Source organism: Macadamia integrifolia, chromosome 7 (assembly GCF_013358625.1).
Source record: "Macadamia integrifolia cultivar HAES 741 chromosome 7, SCU_Mint_v3, whole genome shotgun sequence".
Classification (NCBI taxonomy): Eukaryota; Viridiplantae; Streptophyta; class Magnoliopsida; order Proteales; family Proteaceae; genus Macadamia; species Macadamia integrifolia.
In genome coordinates this window covers 29,300,609-29,322,010 of record NC_056563.1, presented here as the reverse complement: position 1 = coordinate 29,322,010, position 21,402 = coordinate 29,300,609, and the positions used below count along the sequence as shown (strand labels likewise).

The window sequence follows — 21,402 nt, the reverse complement described above, 5'->3', positions numbered from 1 at the left end:
GCTGGCAGAAATCCTATTCCATTAAAATTAAATCCCAATACTTCATAAACCTAAGGCTTACACATAGTAATATCATGTGAGGGAGAAAGGGAAGGCCATCCATACGGGTTCTTATAGCAATAAAACTGGCTATTTTTTTTGGGTTTGTTCAAAATGTTTTCTTGTTCTTGAAGTTCACTGAATCCTAACCCGTTAGGACAGGACAAGTTTGGTGGCTGAAGCCCACCCATTACCATCCCTTGCATGCAACCTGAGCATGGACAGGACATGGGAGATCCACCTTGGTGTTTTCATATTAGTAACTTTTGTAGACTAAATCCTTGAGAAGGTGAGGGATAACCTAAAGTTGCTTAATTGACTGTAATCGTCTGCAAGCAAGATCAAGTAAATTCATGGCTAACAGTGAAGGTTACAGGAGACTTTGTGGGAGTGGTTGACTCCCAAAGAAACTCAGTTCAAGAATTCAACACCCATAAAATACAATGTGAGATAATAAAATAAGAGCTAAAGAGAAGGATTCAACACCCATAAACTACATCCACTTCAAGGACTTTCTCATTCTTTACATATCCACTGACTCAATTGCTTCAATGGGTAGCAATCAAACCCTTACAAAGTAATGTTTTTTATGGCTCACTTCACAACCATTTGTTGTTTCCTGGGTTTACAATAAGCAGAAAGGTTTCTATGGCTCACCATCAAACCCGGTGTTTCACTCCAGTTAACACCAAACATGAGTGTTTTAAAGTTCACACCTAACCTCTACATTCTCCATCTAAGGAGATGCTGAACTCAACCAAACAAAACCTCTAAATAACCTCTTGAAGGCTGATATTCCATTTGAAGCTCTCATGGCTTAGTTCCTCTTCAAGCTCCCAAAATGATCTGCGTGATATGCTCATGGGTATTTACACCCCCCCCCCCCAAAAAAAAAAATTCCTCATGGGTATTCTTGAGATCCTCCAAGCTTGCCCTTTTTTTTTTTGCTAACGGCAGGTATTCAAGCCTTTGGCCAGACTAGTCCCGTGGGCCTATATTAACCCCACAACCGCATGGACCGGGTAATACTGAGTTGACTGAGAACCATTCAACCTTCATTGAAAGCAGTGAAGAGGACTAAACACCCCCGTATGAAAAAAAATCCTCATGAGTATTCTTGAGATCCTCCAAGCTTGGCCCTCTTGTCATTCACATTATCACTCAAAAGAGTGTTCCATTAAGTTCTCCAAAGGCATACCAAAATGTTCCCGACACAACTGAGGAATAAATTGCATAGATCCTCTCCTAAGATATCACACCTACTTTTTATATATGACACATTTATCCCAAAATGTTTCAGCATCTTCTAATTAAGATATCAACTTTGAAAAGAATGGTATCTTTTTCAGCTGATCCACACCACCTGTTTTAAAATATTTTGTTTACTAGACTCTTTTAAGTACAATTGCTCAGGATTCCAAATATCTAGGTATCCATAGGGAAAATGATGTACACACTAGGTTTTTTTTTTTGACAAATCCTCATTAAAAATAAAAAAAACTGCTGCTTCATTTTCTTTTATCCATCGTGCACAGAATAAACTAAGCTCTTGGCAAATACCATTTTCAGCACAAGCTGGTAGAACAATTCCTTTCCAGGTCTTATTCATTCATGACTCATTAATCCTATCTGTAATCTGTTGATGCTCAAATTATGTTGAACATAAGTACTGCTCCTGCGTCATGACCCTGTGGTTAAGTTTTGCTTTTCTTATTGGACACAGAACTACTAGATACTAAAGACCAGAAATTCTCCTTCAAATCATCCTTATCCACATCTTAAAAATCCTTGTACCCAACTAAAGAGAATCCCCTTGATCCAAGAAATGAATCTGTAAAAATCACAATCTCCCCACTTGAACAAATGAACAGGTCTTGGCCAGAAGAAATTTATGATAAGAAACATAGCCAGGTTCTTGAATTAAAGTCACACTCAAAAGTATTCAACCCAATAAAGAGGATACCTATGGAGAAGATATTAATCCAACGACACCATACACCAACAGATGAGGATTTTGAAGAGATTCAAGTCGATTCAAACACAGCTAAGAAAGGACAAGAGGCAGTGCCATGTGAAGAGTTAAACAGCAGATAATCATGTATTCAAATTCATATGTAAACTTGTCATTATATGTAGTAAACTGGAGCTCTCAGCCTCTCACTGCTCAATCCTTGAGCCTGAAACTTAAAAAGTCTCAAATTAGGAAGAAAATTCCAGAATATGACAAAAGAAAAGTAAATTCGGTCCACAACTGTAAGTGTTTCTACGCACAAACTTGTATATGAGTATATCAACAACCATGCCTTAGTGTCCGACTATTCAAGCTCCTAAATCTGCAGTCATCTCCTGTCTCCAAAAAAAGCAAAACTTGGGTCAATTAACTCCTCAATTTCCTATTCTTCTAGTCTTTCTCAGCTGCATTCTTCAATTGCATCAATGATGACAAGAGGAAGTTGATGTTAATACATATGAAGTCTCTTATGACAATTACTGCATGTGATGGAAGGAAGATTCAAGACATCAATCAGTCTAACAGCATGTTCATAGACACCTCACTAAAATATCTGAATCCAACTCCACATATAAGGTCCTCTTCTAAAAGTAAACAGATCAGACCATTGGATATTCTAAATGTCCAAGCAAACAATATGTTCAAAAAAAAATAAATATTCAAGAAGACCCCCTTTCCATTCATATGACGTCACTGAACAAAGAGGATTTAAGTTGAAAATAGTGTTCAAATCACTTCCATTTCCCTCTGTTTAGCCCATGGTAAAGAAAATGAGATGCCCCAGACCCTATCAGATCTTAAGCTGTCCCTCTTTCCTACACAAAATTAGCATCATCATCGATAAGCTGCCATGTAAGACAAGAAGACATTTATTTCTTCATCACTTGTTTCTAGTTTCTATTTCTACATATAGGAGTTTTGGTAAGCATGCAGCATATCAAAGAACTTACCTTGTTTTGAGCTTTTAAACAATGTTGAGGTTATTTTGCCGAAAAAGGAGTTTCTAGACAGCGATGTAAAGAACTAATGAGGATGCAGCAACATGCAGTGGCCCAAGGAGAGTATATAAAATGTTGGAATAGAGGCAATGGAATAAGTTATCCAAGAATTGAAGAACGCAATATATTATTCATATAATCAAATAGAGCATACTAATTTCCAAATTGAAGATAGCAATCAAGGTTTTCACCATCTACTGTCTCAAATAAGTCTGAGTTACTGTATGTTTTAGGATAATATTTTCCATTTGGAGAGTAGCAATTTACTCTAAGACTGTTGGATCATTAACATGGACAAAAAGATCTAGAAAATATATTTTTCCTGACTCAACCCACACAATAAGTTACAAGTTAATATTTCTTAGGTACAGCAAGATTAATGGCTCTGTATATATGTCATCAGTTTTTCCAACCAAATCTAGAACAGGAAACAAGGCGCAGCTGATATGCAAAGATGTGAATGGACCAGTAAGAGAACAGCTTCAGCCCAGAAGTTCATATGATACCAGAGAATTCTTCAAACATCTGTGGTCACTTTTATCAGTAGGTAGTTGAGTTCTATAACAGACCTATAACAAGCATCCAAAGCCATAAAGAGCTATTCATGGAAAAATAATTGATCCAGGTCCCCACAATAACATCATTAGGGTTGATTTTATAAGATTATGGAAAAGGTGAACAGATTCTACAACGGGAGATGAAGTCAGTCCTTTTCAAACGGAACTCCAATTCCAAATTAACAAGGTGCATGGAACTGTCGAGCTTAGAGTAGGTAACAATAAGAAGCTAATCTGCTCAAAATTTAATTAAGCTGGTTCAAAAGAGTAGGACTTAGGCCAAGCCGAGAACTTCTGAGTGTGAGAAAAAAATTGGAATAGAGAGGAACATAAACAAAAAACCAAAGAAATAAAGCAAAAAAAAAAAAAAAAAGGATTAAAATACTACTGCCAAGAGATGACTTGATGCTTGAGGAAAAAGTTGAGAGCCAATCATCATGCTGAGCTTAGAATGGCGATTTCTATTTCTTCGACAACAGTAAGGAAATAAAATCTAAACTCACTCAACCACCAAGGTCACAACAATGAAGCAAACTGCAATAGCAATACCATTTGGATACAAATCGATCAAAATGAAAAAGAAAATTGTAATTTGTACCTGTTCACATAGTCTATCTTCAAGCATCCCAAGCATCTCCAGTGAAAGCTAACTCTCAGCACCTGTGATGTCCAGGTCGAGAGTTAGCTTTCACTGGAGATGCCTCAACTTGTAAAGATGACCCCTTTTATTTACTGAACAAAAACTCAGTACCTGAAGATGACCAGATCAAAACACTGCAACCATGAAGTGTACAAAAGGGAGAACCCATCCACTCCTGTCAAGCACCTCTGTAATGATGACAAAGCTAGGTTCCTTACATCTTCTCTGTGGTCCAAGCAAACCTTCCTCAAGCCCTGACCTAGCCTCAGGCACATGTCCCCTATATCTTGATACATTTTTGCAGCAGCTTCCTGCCCTGCAGCTTTCTTAGTCTCACGAGACCACTGTGCTAAACAGGTCATGGACTCTGCCATCAAATCCAGTGCTCGCATTGATCGCGCTGCCTGCGCAACACGAGACTCAGCCAACTGCCTCACGATATCCACACACACAATGTAATTTGCAGGTGAGAGATGAGCCCCATCAGACACGATAAACATTAATGCTTCAAATCCTGCATCAGACGCTTCAGGATGGCGAGCTGTGATGGAGAGAATATTGATTTGTGCGCCACCCCATCGAGGATCTGATGTGTGTGGCATTAGCCTTCACGAGGCGCATGACTTCTTGTGTAATGTTCTCACAATATGCATCAGCAACCCAAGCATCAAGCTTAGAGACCAGTTGCAATGACCTCAGTAGTTCATCAGCGAGGTTCTCCTTATAGGGAAGCAACCGCTGGCATATTCGAAGAAGTCCACACACAGCCCTTTCTACCAGGGCACAAGGCATCAAAGTTGACTGAACAATGTTGGATACATGCTCATAAACACCCTGCCACAGAAGAAAAATCCTATCCCGGTTGTTCAAGGTGATTGCTATCAACAACTCCAAGCAGAACTGCAGAAGATAGCAGTGTCTTCATCTTCAGGAGAGCTGTTCCCCTTCTGAGATCTCCTGGCAGCCCATATGAGAGCTCGTGTAAGTTGCAACAGTGAATCAGCTTGCAAAAACTTGCTCTCTGTAAATATGCTATCAATGTGGCACAGTTCTGAATAGTCTGAAGTGTACGTTGATGAGCAGCAAGTTGTTGTTCAGTGGGTTGCGATCTTGGCTCCTCTGTGTCAAGAGACAAGAGCTGGCTGAACCGGCCCATAAGCCCAGACGATCTACGAGGTGTACCCAGAGAAGGCATCTGGGATGTGGATAGGGAACTTGTAACAGGTTTTCCATGACAAGGGTCAGCAGCAACCTCCAAGCCATCAGCAGCCTCACCTGCCACACGGGCGGGGAGAAGACCAAGCTTGTGCAATCTTAAGATGCAGTCCAGAATGTTTCTCCATCCAGTGCGGATATAATCACCATACTTATTTGCTATGGTAAAGACAGTCACAGTGGCCATTCTAGCTTTCATATCATCACCAAAAGCAAGAACAGGTTCCTCTGCAGATGATGGGTTAATGGGAGTTGTGAACTTACAGAGAGACACAACAAGGTCATCCAATACATCTTCAAGATGATGACATGCCAAAATTTTAGCAACTGCCAGGAATCCATCAACACATGTTTGGAAAACATCTTCACTCTCAGCATGATCAAATACCACTGAGATAGCAGCAATTGTGGGACCCGACATTATGGCAAACATACCATGGTCCAGGAAGGGTCTGGAATCGCACATAATAAAAGGAGCAGTCTTCTTTGACTTGGGCATTAAATCAATCCAATAGCTTGGGGTCATCTCGGGGAAACCAATACCTTGTTCCGTTATAGTTCGGATCTCATTCTTGCATATTGAGTGGTAAGGCTCTGACAAAAACTCCTGAGGGAGATCATTCCCTCCATTTATGTGTCGATTATTTCTTATAAAATCCTCTTCGGTCATCTTTTTCTTCACTTGTACATTGTGTTGATCTGTGTTAAGCATTATTAAAGAATATGACAACAAGAGAGAAGCATCCTTGTTGGCTAGAATCAGCAGTGATTGCTCATAATATCTCTCCGAGAATGCCTCAAGAACTCTCTGAATCTTTTGCGACTCTCCAGGCAATCGAAAAGTTTCTAAGAAGAGCCGCAGTGCAGTATCAAAATTCATGTTTTCAAAATCAAAAGGTTCCAGAAAATTCATGAAGCACTTGAACACAAAACTCATCATGATTTCCTATGAAATCGCCCACAAGATTCTTATCTAACCCAGCTGTGTACCTGAAAAAGCAAGCCACACTTGGGTTAAGCTCATCAGTCAACAAATGTGTTCCCCGGAGAAACTCTAACCCTTTCTTTGGATCACGGTTAAAGTGATCAGCACGAATCATCAATCTTCTCTTAATGTATTTCCTCCAATGAACAAAAGGAACCCAATGATTAGGATCAGAATAGTTTTCAAATTTCACAGTCCAGAATGGGCTATATTCCTCAAGATCTACTGAAACCTGCTCCGGAACAAGTGATCCATTGCCTATCCTCTCTGCCATTCCCTGAATCACTGCAATTAGACCATCCAAAGCAAGAATATACATTGCCAACAAAGGGTAGTTCACTGGAAATGCACACTTTGATAACAGGTTAGCAAGGTCTTCAAACACATTACTGCAAGTAATATCACAATCAAAGTTGGCATATATCTCTGCCATGAATGTCCTCTGCCTGCAGAAGTCAACAAGAGCTTCCATTGCAACTTCCTGTTGTTGGTCTGAAGCCACATGCCTGCTTTGTCCAAGCCTCAATATCACGCAAGAAATGAAAGCCTCTACTTGTAGTTTTAGCTCAGAACGCAAATGGTGATACAGATTGAGAATGATGCTACATACCACGGAAAGATTCATTGGACTCATTGACAAGCCAAACTGCATGAGGTTACGAAATAGCTCATCCTGTATCAAGGCTAATAACTTAGGTTGTTTTCTAATAGAGGGACCACTGAATTTGATAGCCAAATTGATTAAACTCAAAGAAAAAAGTGGCACATCTTCATGACTTGCCATAGAATTTGACCTCGGACCCATTCCAATCTGATCAGTGTTATCTAACAAGGGACACAAGAAGTGAAGTATTTCCACCATGCAGGGTACCCCATATGGCTCTGTCATGAGATACAAATCATTTGGAGTGGCCTCTTCTCCATTACTAGCTCCAATTGTGTTTTCCTCTGCGAAGTTTACCCGAAGATCTCCCCTCCCCCCCAAATATCTATTTTAGTCTTAATGCATTCTAAATTTGCAATTGTAGAAACTGCTTATCATACTTTAATGTGATTCAGTTTATTTTGTTCACCATATGAGAGTTCTTACATGTGTGTTTGTGTTTATTATCTTTCAACCACAGGGTGGAGTATGGTTCTGTCCGGTTCCAATACCTTGTCTCTGTAGTTTATAGGTGTGACACTGATAGCACTTAGATTGTTTATTCCAAACTCAAGTGTAAATATGGGGAGTCTAAGGCTGCATTCCGGAATCAAGGCGATTGAAGAAGAGCCTGAAGACTGTGACTGTTCACCAAATGGAGGTTGCTTTAGCATGTGTGGGGAATTCAGAAGTAGGTGCTGTGTTGGCTGTTATGATAAGAAAAATGTTAGGTGGGGAGGTCGTTATATGGCTGGAGATGATCAGTTAGAGCACTCTTTCATCCAATCATTGATGGCATTGCAGAAGCAAATTTTTTCATGGCAAAGTCAGTGGCAATCAATAACTCCAGCTGCATATTTCCAGCCATTTTTGGATTTGATTCAATCAGATGAAACTGGAGCACCAATCACTAGTGCGGCCTTATCATCTGTTTACAAGATCCTAACTCTTGACATACTTGATCTAAATACTGTTAATGTGGAACATGTTATGCCTTTGGTGGCTGAAGCTGTGACGAGTTGCCCGTTCAAGGTGACTGATCCAGCTTCAGAAGAAGTAGTACTGATGAAGATAATTCAGGTTTTCCTTGCTTGCATGAAAAGTAAGGCATCGGTTGTGCTGAGTAACCAGAATGTGTGCAACATAGTCAATACCTGCTTCGGTATAGTTCATCAAGCAGGATCAAAAGGTGAGTTGTTGCAGTGGATTGCTCGCCACGCCATGCATGAACTTGTCAGTCGCATCTTTTCTCACCTTCCAGAGATAGATAAAGCAGAACATTTTATTTTTTATTATTATTATTATTATTTTTTAATGTGAGGAAACATCAACCGGTTCCCTTTTCAGATTACGTCTTCACTCTGGACCACCCTTGTTTTGCCATAATATATGAAACTGCTCTTCTGCTTGTACTTGGGAGGCCTAGACAAGGACTACACCCTCAGTAGCAAAAAATTGGCCAACGGCAGTGACAGTTCTGAACATGATGTTCAGATGCCTTCTGTTGGTTTGGTTTCAAATGCTTCCATAGGTTTATTATAAGCATCTACATAATCAGTATTGGGAAATTGCTAATATAAATAACTTGAGCAGATGGTCCTATGATGCAGAATTGAAGACATAGAGCAGGAGGAAGAAGAGGGCCTAACAGCCCACAATTTTGGTTCATTTGTAGTTTGTTTTATTTATTTATTTTGGTTTGGTTCGGTTCATTAGTTGAGCCAATTTGGGTCAATTTAAGTTGTCAAAGTTGTTCTCCTACTCTTAGGGCCCGTTTGGTATCGTTTCTGTTCCAGAAACGCTGTTTCGTTTCAAAAACGAAAATTTCAGTTTCTGTGTCAAAACGCAGTTTTTAAACGAAAAAATGGTGTTTTACAATTTCAGATTTTTATCGGGAATTTTTTTTTTTTTTTTTGGTAAAATGGAACGAAACTGGGAAGACGGAACTCCAAAATGGAGTTCCGTCCAATCTCGTTTTTTCAGTTTTTTTTTTCACTTTTTGTTTCAAAAAAACAGAAACGGACCATAAGTGCACCAAACAGAAGATTCCGTTTTTTTCGTTCCAATAGAACGAAAAAACTCCAGAAACGTTTTTTTAGAACGATACCAAACGGGCCCTTAGAAGACAAGAAACTAGTTAGTTCCCTTTGTCATTAATTCCTTTTTTGATTGTTTCTAATTCTTAAAATCTCTTGTAATAGGCAAAGATTGGGAGTCTCTAATTTTGAAACCTTCCAATTGTTTGGCCTTGCCCACCCCCCCCCCAAAAAAAAAAAAAATTGTATACTTATAAATATAATACAAGAAGGCTCCCTATAGCCCACAATTTTATGAACAAAGAATTTGTGGCTGCTGCTGCTGCTTCTCTGTTGAGATTTGTCTTCGTGTTATTATCAAGTGGTGTGTGATCCAATTGCCTGTCTGCGGTGAGAAACCTGAGAGGTTCCTTCTATCTTCTATTCTACTTCTTATATTGTTCTTCAAGCAATCTGAAGTCTCAGTTTAAGCTCCATTCAACCTCAGGCTCACAAGTCAGTGTTACAGTATTTTTTTTTTATTCCTGATCTGGAAATTCTCAGGTTTCTTGTGCATCAATCCATACTCTTTGAGACCAATCCAGCCAATCAGAATTGGCTAAGATTCTTGTCAAACCTCCCTCCCTCTTAGACTGAAATACGATCCAAGTCTCAGCAGGATCTGACCACCTGATTGTCTACAATAGAAAATCTCTATACCCTGCTCAATGGTGATTTTTGACCTAATCTGATCTCCAACTGAGATCGATAGTGAGACCTGGTCTGAACCTTAAATCTCTGATTGATAATTATGTTTTCTACATTGTTTCAAGTCTTATTTTATCACCTAATCAGTTTTTGATTCCTATTTTCAGTTCAGTTATAGAAACCCTACAAATCTGAAATCAATTTGTTTGATTTCTCTTCTAATCTCAGTCCTTGTTTGCTGATCTGTTTGTTGAGTTCTATGGTGCCTATGATTTGTTTTTCTCTGGTAAAGTATCCTGCAGATTTGGGATTAGGATTGATTACTCAATGTAGGTCTAAGAGTGAGGTCCAAAAGTTGGGAAACAATTCATATAATTTTCAATAATTAGCTCAATTATGGGAGCTCCATTACTAAAATTTTGTTTTTCTTTCTCCCTACCTGTGTGGATATGGACAACAGCTTCATTGTAATGGGTGGTATGGTAGAAAAAAAATCCCAAAGGAATACAGTGGATCACAACCACTCCCATAACTATATCATAGGCACCACTATCAAAGCTCAACACTTCTGCTTAGGACACCCATATCTCTGAGAACAAATAAACACTTAATTTCAAGGTCATCTGCAATCTCATTGGCCACTCCATCGGAACAAGAAATTCAAATGAAATACAAGTTTTCAAAATGCATTGCATAAGATGGGAAAACACCCTTGGTTTTCTCATGGGAACTCTCTCACGGGAACACTCTACCATTGCATACACAAAAAACCACTGTTTATTAGTTGTGAGCTCCATTACTACTTTCAAGACATTTCTCTCTTCCAAGTAATAGCCTTCAGTTTGTACCTAGAATTGTGAACCAAATTGATCGATGATCATATAGAAGTCTATGTAGCAAGCATTGTGATTTGTTGTATGCCCTCCATGTTGGCTGCAGCCAAATCATCAATACCACTCCAGTATACGCCACCCTCATTGACATTATTATCAATACTTCAGTTATAAACTTATAATTTTTCAAAAGAAGGCCTCCAAAGGTAAACAGGCAAACCAGCAATCAATATCCACTATGAAAAGCAACAAGATTATAGTTTCAGAAGCAATAGGAGTCCTTACAAGTATTAGAAAAGTAAAACTTATCAAACCCATTCCGCTAAAATTCATACAGTAAGAAAAAAGAAGAAGAAAAGGAGACCCCCTTTTCTAATTTTCCATTAAAAAGATAAAGAGATGCCAAAAAGCTAAACCAGGAAAATTATAATTTGCTACAGAGAAGGCAATGTTGTGACTAGAGTCTGAGAATCCATGAAGTGAACCACAGAAAAATGGGGAAAAAAGGAGAGAGGGTTTGATCAGAACTGCTCGGAAGGAGCAAAAGAGTGAAATGATCAGCAGGCCAAAATTGTGTAAGAAAATGAGAGAAACTAACAAAGAAGGATTAAACCCAAGTAAGAACTAGTGTATATAGAACCCTCGAAACCAAGATCAACTGGAAATCATGGCTTACATGAATCCGGGGTTTCTCCGTCGAAAATGAGTCAGAGCAGATCTCACAAGAGTAATGTAAAGTTTTTTTTTTTTTTTTTGGGTAGAAAGTAATGTAAAGGTTATTAAACAGAACGTAAGGAGAGTAAGAGGAGAGAAATGCTTACTAGAGATCGCCGAGAACTCTGCCGCCGGCGAAGATTTGAACTTCCGGAGGCTGGTTCAGATCCCTCTGTGATTGGGTTGGGTAGCAAAGAAGACGATGAAGCTTTCGTCGAACCTTTCCTCCAGTAATGGGGGCCAGAATGGTCACAAAAATATCATCGAGCACGTAAGTAGCAGAACAGGGCAGATAGCTCTGTGCAGGGATTTTGTAACGGTATCATAAGCCTTCCTGATGTCAATTTTCAGAACAAGCCCCCCTCCTCTAGTCACTGAGAACATTAAGTTTGCTAGCTCGGAGACCACGGAGATGTTATCATATATCAGCTTCCCCTTTTGAAAGGCACCCTACTCTTCTAAAATTAGCCGAGCAAGGAGGGGTTCCGGCGCATCACCATGACTTTAGAAATAATTTTGCAAAAGAAGTTGCCCATACAGAGAGGGCGGAATCTATCCAACGTGTTTGCTCCATCCCCCTTTGGAATCAAAACAAGGAAATTGTTATTCACCCCATGGGGCATATAACCAGTGCTAAAGAATTGCCTCATTGCATTGCACACCTCCACTTCCACTATAGACCAACACCTGAGAAAAAAAGCACCAGAGAATCCATCAGGACCCGCGAACTATCCGGATCTAGCTTCCAAACTGCCCTCCTGATTTCTTCATTCCCAGGGAGGGAATCCAGCCTATAGTAGTCCAATTGGTGGACTTTTGGGATATTATCTAATAAATCATGGCTTACATGAATCCGGGGTTTCTCCGTCGAAAATGAGTCAGAGCAGATCTCACAAGAGTAATGTAAAGTTTTTTTTTTTTTTTTTGGGTAGAAAGTAATGTAAAGGTTATTAAACAGAACGTAAGGAGAGTAAGAAGAGAGAAATGCTTCCTAGAGATCGCCGAGAACTCTGCCGCCGGCGAAGATTTGAACTTCCGGAGGCTGGTTCAGATCCCTCTGTGATTGGGTTGGGTGGCAAAGAAGACAGTGAAGCTTTCGTCGAACCTTTCCTCCAGTAATGGGGGGCAGGATGGTCACAAAAATATCATCGAGCACGTAAGTAGCAGAACAGGGCAGACAGCTCTGTGCAGGGATTTTGTAACGGTATCGCCCCATAATTGAATAGAATAGGTTTAATCTTCCGATTTGAAGCAGAAGATTTTTTTTTTCATTGAAGCGGAAATATACTACTAATTTGGGAAACCTTTAGAATTATATCAAAAATAAAATTGATAATAAAAAAATAAATGAGGCACGGTTCGTCTTACCCAACATAGGAGATATAATTTACTTTTATCACTGACAAAAAACACTTATATAAAATATAGATTACATTCTAAAAACTGGTTAATCAGTTTTATCCTCTCGGAGGATGGAACTAAGATCACTTGAAACTTGAAAGAGGATCACCACCATGGAAAATTGAATATATTATAGACTTGCATCCAATCTGAATATACTTGTTTCCTAGTTCCTACAACTTAAGGTGAGAGTCTCTCAATTCTTATTGGAAAAAATCCAGTGGTCAGAAGTCATGCCGAATGCCTAACATGCTGGACAGGAGTTGAAGCTATTCTTTCTACCCTAGAGTAGACTACCTAAGATAGGATGTTGCAAATGATTCAGAATTTGATGAAACCTGTCGAATGAGGTGGTTTCCAACTTATTGACATGAATCATAATAAGAGAAATATTTTTTTTAACCCAAATATCTTCTATTGTAGGAAAAGTTGTCTTACGCCACGCTCTGTGTAAACAACTGTGGTTATACATACCAAGCAAGCTAGACCATATTTTTATCTATTCTTTTATGTAATGTCCCTTGCATTACATGGGATCCATGCCAGTCATGATAATATATATGGTGCATCTACGTTATAGTATAAAAAAGTTCTCAAGCCATTGAATTAATCTAAATTTTACTTTTAGGCTAGAGATCTGTACATGTTAATACGTAAAGGAACATTTTTGGTCTATTGTGAATAGCTCATAGAGGAAAAATGATTAAATCACCGATTAGGATTTCTGGGGGAAAATTAAGTCCACTTGTGTTAAGAGAATCTTTTAGTAGTTCGATTTTCTTAGCAGGTTTTATGTACGAAGCGGTGCTTGCAGAAGATCGACTAAAGTCTTTGAAGCAGTGGTTCTGTTCGATTCAGCTTTGGCTTTACCCTTTGCTTTTGTCTTTGTTTATAGTTATCCAACCCTTGTCAGGCGGTTGATCCATGGCTTGCTTAGGTGATCTACAAGAAAGTTTTTGTTAGTATTGATGTATTCAATGTCAAATTTATATTGACTAATTTTATTATAGCAATTAATTCTTCTAGCATTTTCTTCACACGTAATATTGAAAATATGATGGAAGGATAAAAAGTCCCCACCTACCTTGAGTTATGCAGGTAGTAAAATCATAGACGTAAGTAAGCCTAAATCAGGGTTGAACCAAATACAGTTAACCTCTGATTCAAATTGGATATGCCAAAGAGAATCTAGAAGAAGGCATTAGCCTTGACGCACATAATGAAGTCATTACTGTTATAGTATTGTAACCGGAACTGTGCACTTTCCGGCAAAACTGTAGCAAAACACCATTCATGGACTCAAGATCTTTTTAAATTCTGGATCTATATAAAGAGAAGATCTTCTCATTTGGAGGCATCAGTTGTTCAACACTCAGCTAGCTTACAGCTCTCAGTGTTCTCTCTTTTATTTCTAAATTTCTCTTAGTTGTAATTGCCCCGGTAGACTCTGGCGTTAGTTAGCAGAGCCTCTCTCTCTCTCTCTCTCTCTCTCTCTCTCTCTATATATATATATATATATTTCTAGTAGCAATAAGCCATTGCCTGTTGCATGTATGCATATAGGTTCAATTGTTCAAGAATCAAGACTCATAAATGAATGGGTTTCTCCCAAAAGATTTTATATATTAAAAAATAAAGAAAATGAAGTGTTTAAATGAGGTGCCCCTATAGGTTTATCTAGGATATCATTTTACGTATTGATTTGATCAATATATAAATATATATATATATATATATATGTCGATATTGACATGTCATTGACATTGTAAAACACCCCTAGTCCAAAGTGTATGGTATTAGTATCTTTGAGGGCAAATTGTCTGGTATGTTGATATAGGTTGATACTGGTCATAGTATCGATTATGATGTTGATACTATTGGTATTGAACAAAAACGATATGTAAAAACTATAAGTTAGAACTTGATATTCTTTAGTCCCAACAATTTTAAGATTAAAGACAAATGAGTTTTCAAAATAATTTGAAAATGTCTAATCATTATGTCATCATCAAAATTTATTATTATTTTACATAGTTTTTGAGCATATATATGAAGTGCAAATATTTGCCTTTATTAAAAAATAGATATTATATTAAAAAAGAAGATTATAAATTATTTACCAACTTAAGGGATATCAATAAGAAAACCTATAATTTAATAAAAACTATTGACCGTTATATTGATTAGATTGGGATATTAAGGAAATTTACATTAAATACCTGGGGAGATGGAATGGGACTACAGTGGGGAAATCTGGATAGTTTACAAGTCAATAGCACTGTTTTCTATGGCCATTTTAAATCAATTCCCATCCGAAAGAAAAAAATCTGCATAACCAGGTGTTTTTCAACGACCTGATTGTGGGAGAAATTGAATAAATTGTTGCAAGAAGAATACATTATTTGGATGCTACTTTTAGGCATAAAGTGACATGTTACCAATCACCACTTATGCAGGTTGGCATGCATTTCTTCTACCTTGCCATGCATGCATGCCATAATATAACATCATATGATGATTCATAATGACACACTCCCTTACCTTGGGGGTGATTCATAAAAGGGACGTATGTCAAATAATAATAAAAAATGGAAAATTATATTTTAAAATGATTTCACTTTAAATTATGTCCTTTTTTTTTTAATTTTTGGGTAAATTATATCTAAGGTACCTTAACATATTTAGTGTATCTATAATTAAGGTATTTAACATTTAAAAAACTATGCCTAAGGTATTTAACATTTAGGTGTCTACGTTTAAGGTATCTAGCATTTATAAAAGTTATGTTTGAGGTATTCTAAGAATTAACAACGTTAGTACATGTTAACATATGATAATGACACGACCGAATGCTGTAATTTTATACATATCTATCAAAAATATTTCAATTGAAAAGATATGGTCCAACGTTATGTTCTTTCGCTTTTTTTTTTTTTTTTTTGACGACATTGTTCACGATTATTCATATATTATTATAAATCATGGCAAAAATCATAGTACAATATAATTTTTTTATTTTTGGTAAAACAATATAATATCTTTGACATAAGATATTTTAAACTAAGACACCTAAACATTAAGTAACTCTTGTGTAATTGTTTAAATATTGTCAATCACTTAATTAAGTCAAAGTTCTACCAAAAAGAATATGAATCAAAGTTGACTTTTGAACCATTTTTAAAGGCTAGTTATAGTTCTACATGAAAAAGGAATGTTTGTTAAGAATTAAGATCAACTAAGTCATGATATGACAAATATTTAAAACAAGTTCGATTAAAATAAAAAAGATAAATTACACATAAGGTACCTAATGTTTAAGGTATATCAGTTAAGGTATCTAACATAGCTAATATATTTTTCCAATTCAACCTTCCATAAGTGGGCCATGAAGATAAGCTCAGCTAAAGATAAGCTAATCTTTTTTTTTTCTTCTATGAATAAGATAAAGCTAATCTTTCTAAGGCTGATTGGGAGATATATTCTCTACATGTACTCTTGTTAAAAAACACCCGAGGATCAGTCGGTCATAGTTTCCATGTTGCAAAGAGTTAGGATTTCATTCAAAAGTGGCATCGTTTTTAGAATGTTTCTCTTTTCTATTATAATCATCTCTGTTCCATTAGTATTGGTATTAAGGAAATGCCCAAAAACTCTACTTATTTGAGTACTAACCTTTTTTACCCTCGCTCTTGAGTTGCTGACTTTAATCATATTGTTAAAAGAGTTGATAATCGGCTTGCCTCCTAGAAAGCTAACATCCTCTCTTTTGCAGGTCGGATGGTTCTTATTCCCATATTGTTATGTCTAACATCAGCTATTGGATTTTAGAAACTCTCCCTCCTATTGTGCAAGAAGATCATCATGAATGATTTTCAATTAAACAAGCTACCTACTTGTTCTCTAACACCCCATTTTTTTTTTTTTCTTATTGATGTGAACTAGTGTCATTGACAATGACTGTAATGTTTCAGAGTGGACTTATGGTATTCTTTTAGGAGAAAACTTATCTTTATTGTGCAGATTACATGATGAGAGGAAAACGTATTGATTCAAATATCAAAAGTCTTCTCCAAGGTTTGAAGCTGGCAAAGGATGAAGGGCGGGATGTGATTGAAATATGAAGTGATTCAGTGATTTTGCACAACCTGGTAATGAATACCAACACTAGCCTGTGTCCTTGGAGCTCAATTCCCTTGTTTTTTTTACATAAATGGCTCTTTTTGGTTAATTTATGGCTCAGGCAGTCTAACAAACCAATGTTAATGTCCAAGCAAGTAGCTTACCTTGTTATGTTATTCTACCCAAAAAAAAAAAAACTATCTTCTTATGAATAGGAAAGTAAAACATATTTGACTCAAGTACTTATGTGGATGCAAACTCTTTAGTAAAGTAGTTGTATTTAATTTTTCTCTCATTAACACTAAAAAGAGGGCAATTTACAATGCCACCACGTGAAGAATATGATTATTATAAGGACATCCCCTCTATTTCACCAAATTAGACTCAGACCTCTTGCCATCAATCATTGTTAAAGAATATAACTTATATGCAGATGTTAGCTACTATATTTTATTTTAAATACCAAAATATCCTTATTAAATGTGAAGTACCTAAAATACCCATGTAATAAGTCTCATCCCCAAATTGATAGATTTGGACCACAGGTGATCGTTCAGAGCACCGGAGATCACGACAGCAACAGCAGCGACATTGACGACAACAACAGGAACTAGCAGCAACTAACAATGTCTTTCAACCGTACCCCCTTGTGAAACCCAACGTCATCCTCTTATTCCCAATCTTCGTTGTCGCTGGAATCATAGAAGAAGAATGCTAGGATCCACATATACGGCAGGAATCGAGAGAGTAGTATTTTGAGCGAATTCGGATGGAATCTCCAACAAAATACGATGGTTAAAGATTTAGAGACCGGTGGTTGCTTCTCTAGTTTCGATCAGATCGAGTCGGGTGATGAGAGGTCAGATTTGGCGGGAAACTTTGGTTCACACTCACAGCAACTTTGGTTCATCTCCATCATCGTCACCGCCATCAACTTCTATGCTCCCAACTATGGGCTTACGGCTAACGCCGATGGCCGCTGCAACCCTCCGAATCGCCATTTTGTCCTCCCCATTGAAGTATTTGAGAAGATCGTCATTTGGAAGAAATCCAACGGGCACCTATCGTTGATCCTTCGCTGAAGGTATACAGCTTCTAAAATTTTGATTTTGGGTATGGGTAATGCTTTTTTCCCTTTAAACCTAAAAAAAAAAAAAAAAAAAAAAAAAAGAACCTCTTTACTTTTGCTTTCTGTGTTTCTTCCTCTTCATCAGTTCGTCTCGGTCTATGGAATACAAAGAAATCTCTCTCTCTCTCTCTCTCTCTCTCTCTCTCTCTACACCATCTATGAGGATGAGAAGAGGTAGCAAATCAAAATAAATGTCTCTGATAAAGCTCTTTCTCCCTCGGAAGGGTCTCTCGAGTTCCTCTCAGAATCTCAAAAACCTAGAAGCAGAGGGATGGAATCGGATGAGATACAACAGCGCAGACACGGAGACGATGATGGTGAAGCAGAGGAAGAAATCAAAGCAATCAAGGCAGTTCCAGAATGCTCCAGAGCTTCTTAGAGATATCATTGAGGAGAAGAGGAAGAGCGAGGGTATAACGGTCAGTTTAACTCTTCATTTAACAGTGACCTACGGTAAGGGGTCTGAGTCTAATTTGGTGAAACATAGAAGATGTCTTTATAATAGTGGTATTCTCCAGGGGTGGTGTTGTAAATTACCCAAAAAACAAAGGTTAAATCAAAGGAATTTGTAATTAAAATCATACCAACAATTTGGATTATATTTAAAAACTTTTTCATATGCAGTTGTTACTTAGAAACAAAGAAAGCCTTTATCTATAAGCCTCCTTCAATGATTCATTGAAAGTCTCTCCTACGTTTTTTTTTTTTGGTAGATTTAGTCTCTGCTACTTCAGTTGTACTTAACAATTTTCTTTTATTATTATTATTATTATTATTATTTTTTAATCCAATAGATGGGAATTCAAAACTATCTTTAATTGCAAAATGAATGTGCAAACGCGCAACGGTTTTCGCGTGTCATGCTCAAGAGCTCTCAAATTGGAGCACGCTAGCGTGCCTTCTATTGTCTCAAGACTTGACTAAGCTCCGGTTGTTGCTAAAAAATGTAATAGGCTAGCGTGGCTCGCTTCGCTCTGTAAGTAGAGCACTAAGGAGAGTTAAGCTAACAGTAAGAGATCACTGTCTGATCGTGAGGCTCTCACATCAGCATGAGGCCAATGAGAGCATGCAAAAGGGCATCAAATCATCAACAGTACTCATGGAACTTTTTATTTCATTGGAGAAGAGAAAGCAATTTTATGCACCCTTGTGTCTGGGCACAAGGTCATGAGACCAAACAACTTTCTTTTTCCCATTAAAATGATTTAGAAAGCTCCAATGAGGTAGCTCAGTTGCCAGCTACCCAAATGACGTACTTTAAATGTTCCCTATGTCAACCCCTGATCACATGGGAAATTTAATTTATCGGTTTGTGCGTGTTATCCTTGCACATGCAGGTGCATGCTGATCTTCTCTGTATTATTCCAATTTTATTTGATGCCTCCAAAGGGACCGTCATATGTGAAATTTCAAACCCCCAAAAGACAGCACTTTGCTTCCTATCCAAGTAGTATTTCTATATTTTCTCTAAGGTTTTTCCTCTTGTTGAATGATTGAGAAATATTTTCCTTAGCCTTGAGAGGCCAAAGAACTGCTATTTGAACCCAAGGGGTAGCACAGTTGGTGAATAACAAACTTGGTACGAGTCGTAAACTCAGATGTCCCAAGTTCGAATCTCACTAGGCACACCTTGAGTCACTCACACGGGGGTGTTTAGTGCTCTTTATTGCTTTTAGTGAAAGTTGAATGATTTTCATTCAACCCCAATATGACCTGGTTCATGCGGTTGTGGGGTCAGTATAAACCCACAGGACTAGTCAGGCCGAAGGCCTAGATACCTGTCATTAACAAAAAAAAAAAAAAAAACTGCTATTTGACAAATGATAATAGGTCTAATTTGGCCAGCACGTAACTTTGACCTAATCTTTTGATAGCGAAAGGGCCACCATGGTCCATCTTTATCATGAGAATATCTTAAATTGGACTTCTAATCCCTCATGCATATCTAGCTGTAAAACTACTTTGGAAAGTTGGTCACTTTTTGACTTATTCTGGAAGCTATGTCACCACAATAATGCAATGTGGTAGATATATATGGGCAGCCATGAAGAAAAATAATTAAAAATCAAAGGCAGCCAAACAGAACCTTCAGGGAAAATGCCTCCATGAGTAAGAAGTCTCCAACGACAATTAGCCTCGACAATACTAAAACCAAACCAGGAGCACCAAGAAGGCAAGAAACAACTACGGAAATTAGTTCTTCAGGGGCACACACCTCTCAATCTAGATTGGGTCGAAACCCAATTTATGAACTAGATAGGGGTTCTTGAATGATTTCCTACCTTAGGAATTACTGCTCTACGTACACTTGTACTCGATTTTCACTTTGATATCTCTATAATGCAATTCAATGTATTCGTCTTGTTGTGAAATAATCGAAATTCTTTTTCCTTCTAAATGTAGGCAATCGTAAGCAACAAATGCCAATTTGGCTATACATCTAATAGAATCTCCCTCGAAAGTCTTCCCAATCTTTCTATGATACTAACCACAGACTTTTTTTTTTTTTTTTACATCGGTGAAGGACAACTCATAATATTCCAAGCTGATTTATATGAGAAGCTATCCAAATGCGGTTGAATCATCTTCCAAACCATTAGTTTTGCTGGTGTTATCAAGCAACCCCCAAATCAATCTAAGATCCGAAGAAGTGGGAGGCCCATGGTTTCATCTACCACCCACCAATATAGACTGCACCCTTGCCATTCTATCTTGAGCCTACATCATACCGGATGCAGTATCCAAATCCGTTGAGAAGCCCTCTTGCCAAGGATCAAGCCAGAGCAACGTAGAAGCTCCATTACCAATTATATGCTGAATATAAGGTTTCAAACTATCATGATACTTCAACTTTATCTTTTTCCAAACCCAAGAGCAAGTTTGGACTAGTTGAACAATCGGTTACTTGACCAAGTGCTAGAAGACAGAATCGGTTGAGGATCGGTTGAATTATGACTGTAGTGTCGATAATGCTCTCCCAATTGTTCCTAGTACCCATCCTAAGACACCCAAATCTATAGGTAAGGGGTTTTCAATTCACCGTGGGTAAAGAAAATTGCCTCCATAAAATTTTAGGTACAAAACAGAAGTGTTTTTACTTTAGCATTAATGAATTCATGATAGAGGTTTTTATTTTTATTTTTAATTTGTGTGTGTTCAATGAAAGAACTATAGAGAAAGTATTTTGAAGAACTTAAAATGGATGTAAAAGGCAGCCGATGGCAAAAAAAGATATTCATATTTTATTATATGTTTATGTCCATATTCTCCTTTGTTGTGTATATTTTCTTCATATTGTTTAAAAAAATAAGTTTTCCTTCCCCTGGAGAAAAGGGAATTTCTTCACCATGGTGATGTGATTTTTTATTGAACTTTGTGTTCATCATTAACTTTCA

General features: G+C 37.6%; 1 non-coding gene and 1 pseudogene across 1 annotated transcript; both read right to left on the bottom strand.

The window, feature by feature from the left end:
- Positions 1–1,927: 1,927 nt before the first annotated feature.
- LOC122084673 lies at positions 1,928–8,972 on the bottom strand (annotated as a pseudogene).
- Positions 8,973–19,298: 10,326 nt separating this feature from the next.
- Positions 19,299–19,400, bottom strand: LOC122085296. Its single transcript, XR_006142075.1, has one exon. It is a non-coding gene; the product is annotated as a U6 spliceosomal RNA (small nuclear RNA).
- Positions 19,401–21,402: the final 2,002 nt, after the last annotated feature.